We start from the raw sequence: 6,344 nt of genomic DNA, 5'->3' as shown, positions 1-6,344 counted from the left end.
GCGCCCCTTGCTTCCACGCACTCATTTGTCAGAGGTTCTGTTCCACCACACCCCGCGTCCACCGTGTCCCGGCACCGTGTGAGGTGCGGGGTGTGGAGCAGGGCCCTCGCCGGACCCCATGGCACGGGCGGCCTGTGAGAAATGAGTGTGCCTCCGGAAAGGCAGCGGGCGTCCCCCAGGGCGGACCCGGGAGCACACGCTTCGCCTCATGCACAAGACTGGTGATGTCGCCATCTGGATGTCACCTCCTGGGCCGGGTCCCCCTCAGTTTCCTGAGGTTTAATGGAGTCCGGGTGCCTGTAAACCTCTCTGACCCCGGAGTGCTCCTCACTGCTGCCCCCACTTGACCTCCCCTGTCATCAGGCTGCCTTACACACCCTCCTGTCTCTCGCCTTCCTGTCTTTTCCGTTAGAGCCTCCCTCCCACCACAAAGACCCCTTCCCATCTCTCCTCCCACAAGCCGGACGGAGGCCTCTACCCCACTGGCAGCCACCTCTGCGTGAGCCGGCAGAAGGGGGCAGTCACCCTGGGGCCGCTGGACCGTCCCGCCACATAGTCAGGACCGTAGCTTCTGAACCAGTTTCCCACTGTCCTTAGCGAGCCCTAAGGATGAGTCGCACGAGATGGGACGCGGATGTTTGCTTCAGCCACGAGAGAGATCTGCACCTCACTGATCTGACTTCCTGCCTCTCCAAGCTTCTCACGGCGGGCTAGCGACCTCCCTTTGCGCCTTCACAGAACATCATCCTCTCCTCCAGATGTATTTTGAGTTCCTTTTGCTTAACAAGGCCTGGCTTGTCCCCACGGAAGAGGCCCTGTGCTGTGGAAGGGAGGTATATGCAAAGCAACCTCCAAGACTGAAGGAGCCATTAGACCCAAAGGAAAAGGCCATGCCCGGCTTGACAAGAAATGGTTTGTGGTTCCGTACAGATGGAAGCCTGTCTCTGGGGGGCAGGGGACAAGGAGATCTCCACGACCCTACCTTCCTTGAGACCTGCTTTTCTAGCCCTGGGGGTTGTGTGGACGTGGGGGACCAGCCAGGGGGAGATGGTTGAGAATCTGTGTGTCTCCTAGTCCCCCCCACCCCCAACCCCGCCCCAGGCCCGAGCAGGCAGGTGGGCCCGAGATTGTGTCCAAGAGTGTGCCAAAGGGTGTGGTTGAACAGGGGGAAGAGCCCGGTCGGGCAGGGAGGGGGGCTGCGTTCCAGAAGGCCGCAGGTGGCAAAGCGGTCCTCATGGCTGGTGGGGCTCGTCCAAGATGACGTCAGTCTGACTCACACTCCCCACCCCGGTCCCTCAACGAAAGCTGCCGGAAGGTACCACGAGCGGCCCCTCTGGCCTTGAACCACTCCAGCTCCTGGCGAAGTGTGCCGTGTGGGTTCACAACTCTTCACGTGTGTGCACCGCTACTGCCCACGGCCCCTGGCTTGCTCCTTCTCGTTAGCCACTTGGAGACGTGAGCCAAGGGACCCCAATCCCCATCTCCACTCGACTCCTGCTGCCCGTTCTTTGTGACTTCGATACCACGCAGATAACTGTCCACTGAGGCAGTCCTCGCTGGGGCATGTTCTAGCATGCAGAAATTTTAATCGCCACAGTGTAGTTAAACAGCACCGGTCCCCCAATAACGGGGGTAGATTTCAGTTACCACGCTATGTTGCTATGTTAGCTGCGTGACTGCGTCGGCTACAAACTTCACAGCCAGTTGTCAGGCCACAGGTCGCTGTGTTAATGACTGACCTGCATCATCAACCTCCCTGCAAAGCCTGTCGGTGACTCGTCACCACACTTCAGTTATCCAGCGGCTCAGGTCACAACACAGCAAAGCAGGTTCTCGTATTGCCTCCTTGTCTCCCGGTGACAGACCCACATGATGTTTTACAACAATGAGCTGTCAAAGGAAAACTGTTTTACGTTAAAATTTCATTTTATACAATTTACCAAAAAAGTTGAAAGTGTTAAATAAGAAATGAGGATGTTGAAAACAAAATTGGATGTGATTAGGAAATATGAAATTGACAAGAGCAAAGTGAGCTACGATGAGATCTAAGCCCGCACGAGGTCCCTTAGGAACCACAGGGAGAAAGCCCGGTGAGTGAAGAAACATGGTAACGTTGGAACCACACCCTTTAGTTTAAATTGCTCGAGGAACAGAAAGATTTGCTTCTACTCTGGATGGAGGACCAATAACAACAATGATAATGATAATGATAGTAATAAATCCTAATCAGTTTGGCCAGCATTCAGGTCAAGTGTTGATGGTAGTTGCCATGTTGAAAGAAAACTGTGACTACACAGAGAGACTGGTAGACAAGCTCTTACTGCAGTAAAGTCCGGTTTCACCATCTTGGAAGTGCACAAGACTCGATTAGCGCTGAGCTCTCTGGTTAAGCTGCGGGCCCAGGCCAGGGCACTGCTGGGAAGCCTGCACCCAGATTCCACGGGTCGGGTAGAGCAGGTGGTCCAGACAAAGGATGAAAATATCTCAAGGAGGTGACATTGGTAAACGACTTCACATTAAAGACACTCAGAGATACTATACCACGTTGAAAATGCAAAACAAAACGTTGGGAGGAGCAGGGAAACTTATCAAGGTCCAGAAAAGGGAAGTGATATTATGAGAAGGCAAGCACCATTCAAACCAGTCTTGGTAAAGTCTTTACACAGAAATTAATGACTAATTCCCAGTGTTTCTCATTTTAAAATACAGGGTACTAAATAAATATTAGTTTTACAATTAATAAAATTCTCTATACGTTTACAGGCGGCAGTAAGGGAGTTTTAAATGTTTCACCAAAAGTTTTTTTTAAGTCATCAGACAATTGTAATTTTTCTCTTTGATTATTACGATCACTTTGCACGGTTTCAGTTTCTGTGCTCATTTTTATGGTCCTGTGCTCTCATGAAAACTAGGATGTCTGTTTTCTGGCTTCTTAATTCCTTGACCCACTCACCGAGTGGCCTTTTCCTGTCGCCCACCTTGGTCACCTACTCCTTGGTTCATCCTGTAGACTTTGCCATCATCAATGATGTGGGAAACAAAGGCAGAAAGAAATGTAGACAAAATTAAATTTCCTCATAACCTGCAGCCCATTGACAAATTCTTGAGGCAGGCACAGTAAAACGTTCCTCCAGGAACAATCTACGTCTTAATGTTAATGCTTTGCTAGAGGGAAAAACAACCTTAGCCAAATGACAGCTAGGCCTCTGGTATCTCAGGAGTCCTCTTTAGCATATGAAAGTCCTTCTGGAGGCCTCCCTTTGATTTACCTCCCCCAGCTCCAAGGTGTGTAACCAGTCACTCCTCAGGACCCCTCCCGCGCAGCTCTTTCGGCCCACAAGTCCTGTCCCTGTGCTTTAATAAAATCACCCTGTTGCACCAAAAACATCTCAAGAGTTCTTTCTTGGTCATTGGCTCCGAACCCCCGCCATCCCTCCAAACCTCACCAATCAATATCAGTATGACCTCTGAAACCTCATGTTCTAGCTGGCTATTCTCGCAGTCATTTCCTGTCCTTAGCACCTATAGACCCTTACTGAAATCTGTACACCGTTTACTAGCCCATCGTTACAATCACTCGCTCACAAACACAAGTTCCTTTGCCCCTCTTACTCATCTGGTAAAACCCTTGTGAACGAAAAGCATATCCACTTTGGACTAGCCTGAATTCAAGCAGCCACATTTGCCAGAGAACATGGAAAAACCAGACCGACTGGTTTCACTCCCGAGTTCTCCACCACAAAATTCCGGGGGGCGAATCACTTGGCCTCCTAGGAACTTGGCCTCCTTGCTCTCCGCACCTTTCCCCCTACTTCCTATATTCCTCTCCTCTCCTCACTCTCAGTTGACGGCTTCACCTCGTATTTCATTCGGGAAAGGAAAAGTATCAGAGGTTCTTTACCACCCAGTCTCAGAAACCATGTGCGTCTGCAGCCACATTCTGTTTTCTAAGTCGTCACAATGTATGCATTGAGCTTCGTGCTGTCGGGGGCTTACCCGCACCTGTACTGGCTTCTGGCCTTCCCAGAGCTGCCTCCAGGCCTCCCTCTTTCCCTTGCTCTCGGCCCCGTGACTCCTCCTCTGCTCCTCCTCCTCAGTGTGCAAACTCGCTCAGGTCCCACCTTGAAGACAACACCCCAGCTCCCCAGCTGCCTACTTTCTCCAGTGCTAGTTATGGCCCAACTTCTCATACTAGTCACCTGCTCCCTCCTCAAGGGGCTTCCCACTAGTTTCTGAAGCTGCCGCTCCTTTGAGACACCTCAAAATAATTAAGTTTGCTAACTCCCCCCAGATTGCTAAATGCACTGGACATTTTTCTCTCATCTTATTCAACCTCTCATTTGACATAGTTGACCAGTCCTTCTTTTTGAAACACGCTATCCTCTCAATTTATAATACCTGTCACTTAGTTTCCTGCTCCTTTTTTAAAAAAAAAATTTTTTTTTTTACATTTATTTTTGAGAAACAGAGTGAGACAAAGCGTGAACGGGGGAGGGGCAGAGAGAGTAGGAGACACAGAATCTGAAGCAGCCTTCAGGCTTTGAGCAAGCGGTCAGCACAGAGCCTGATGCGGGGCTCGAACCCACGAACTGTGAGATCATGACCTGAGCCGAAGTCGGACGCTCAACTGACTGAGCCACTCAGGCGCCCCTCCTGCTCCTTTTTTTTTTGTTAATGTTTATTTATTTTGAGAGAGAGAGAGAGAGAGAGAGAGAGAGAGTGTGTGTGTGTGTGTGTGTGTGTGTGTGTGGAACAAGTGGGGTAGGGGCAGAGAGAGGGAGCGAGTCCCAGGGGCTGGGTTCCACGACCTGGAGATCGGAGATCGTGACCTGAGCCAAAATCAAGAGTCAAGGGCTTAACCCACTGAGCCACCCAGGCACCCCCTGCTCCTTTTCTGCCTTTTTTCAGCCTAGTACATATTAAGATAGTATTTGGTGAGCAAATGAATAATTCTTTATATTTCTATCACCTAACGCAATTCTTAGTTCATAGTTGCTTTCTGTAAAATATTTGTGAAATAATTGAGTGGACATTATTGTTTTAATCCTACAAATGAGGAAACGGAGGGTCAGAGAGATTAAAAATTTACCCATTATTGATGGCCGTGTGGCCATTAAGTGACACAGTTGGTATTGAAACCAAAATCCTCACTTGTACCCCAATGTCTATAGTGGCACTCTCAACAATAGCCACATTGTAGAAAGAGCCTAAATGTCCATCAACTGACGAATGCATAAAGAAATTGTGGTTTATATACACAATGGAATACTACGTGGCAATGAGAAAGAATGAAATATGGCCCTTTGTAGCAACATGGATGCAACTGGAGAGTGTGATGCTAAGTGAAATAAGCCATACAGAGAAAGACAGATACCATATGTTTTCACTCTTACGTGGATCCTGAGAAACTTAACAGAAACCCATGGGGGAGGGGAAGGAAAAAAAAAAAGGGAGGTTAGAGTGGGAGAGAGCCAAAGCGTAAGAGACTCTTAAAAACTGAGAACTGGGGCGCCTGGGTGGCTCAGTCGGTTAAGCGTCCGACTTCAGCTCAGGTCATGATCTCATGGTGTGTGAGTTCGAGCCCCGCGTTGGGCTCTGTGCTGACAGCTCAGAGCCTGGAGCCCGTTTCAGATTCTGTGTCTCCCTCTCTCTCTGCCCCTCCCCTGTTCATGCTCTGTCTCTCTCTGTCTCAAAAATAAATAAACATTAAAAAAAATTAAAAAAAAAAAAAACTGAGAACTGAGGGTTGATGGGGGGGTGGGAGGGAGGGGAGGGGAGGGGAGGGTGGGTGATGGGTATGGAGGAGGGCACCTTTTGGGATGAGCACTGGGTATTGTATGGAAACCAATTTGACAATAAATTTCATATATTGGAAAAAAAAAAAAAAAAAGAAACCAAAATCCTAATCCTAACTCCTAATCTTTGTTTTTACCATGGCATCATACCGGCGCCCTGTGTATTTCACTCCTGGAATTTGCCTTTACATACCCCATTCTCAAGACACATTGGAATGGTTGATGTTCCTAAATATGCTTCCTATTTTTCCCCCGTCAGTCTTTTTCAGGCTTGAAACCCTGTTTCCATTTCCAATTGTGTATTTCCCTGTAATTGCCCTACCAGTCTCTTAAGGTACTTTTCAAATTCTGTGCTAACCTTAAAATCTTAACTTTTGTACTTGCAAGTAAATTATCTGCTGCCTAAACTGCCTTTAATAACATTTATATATTTGTATAATATTTGGCGTTGAAACTGCCCACGGACAGGAATGTAATCCACGGAGTGCACCTTAATACTCTGCCTTACCTTTCATGCTGAAAGGCTGAATCCGTATTAAAAAAAATTTT

The sequence above is a fragment of the Panthera onca genome, chromosome B2 (assembly GCF_046562875.1).
Source record: "Panthera onca isolate mPanOnc1 chromosome B2, mPanOnc1 haplotype 2, whole genome shotgun sequence".
Lineage (NCBI taxonomy): Eukaryota > Metazoa > Chordata > Mammalia > Carnivora > Felidae > Panthera > Panthera onca.
The sequence above is the reverse complement of the archived record's forward strand: the minus strand, read 5'-3'. Positions refer to the sequence as shown.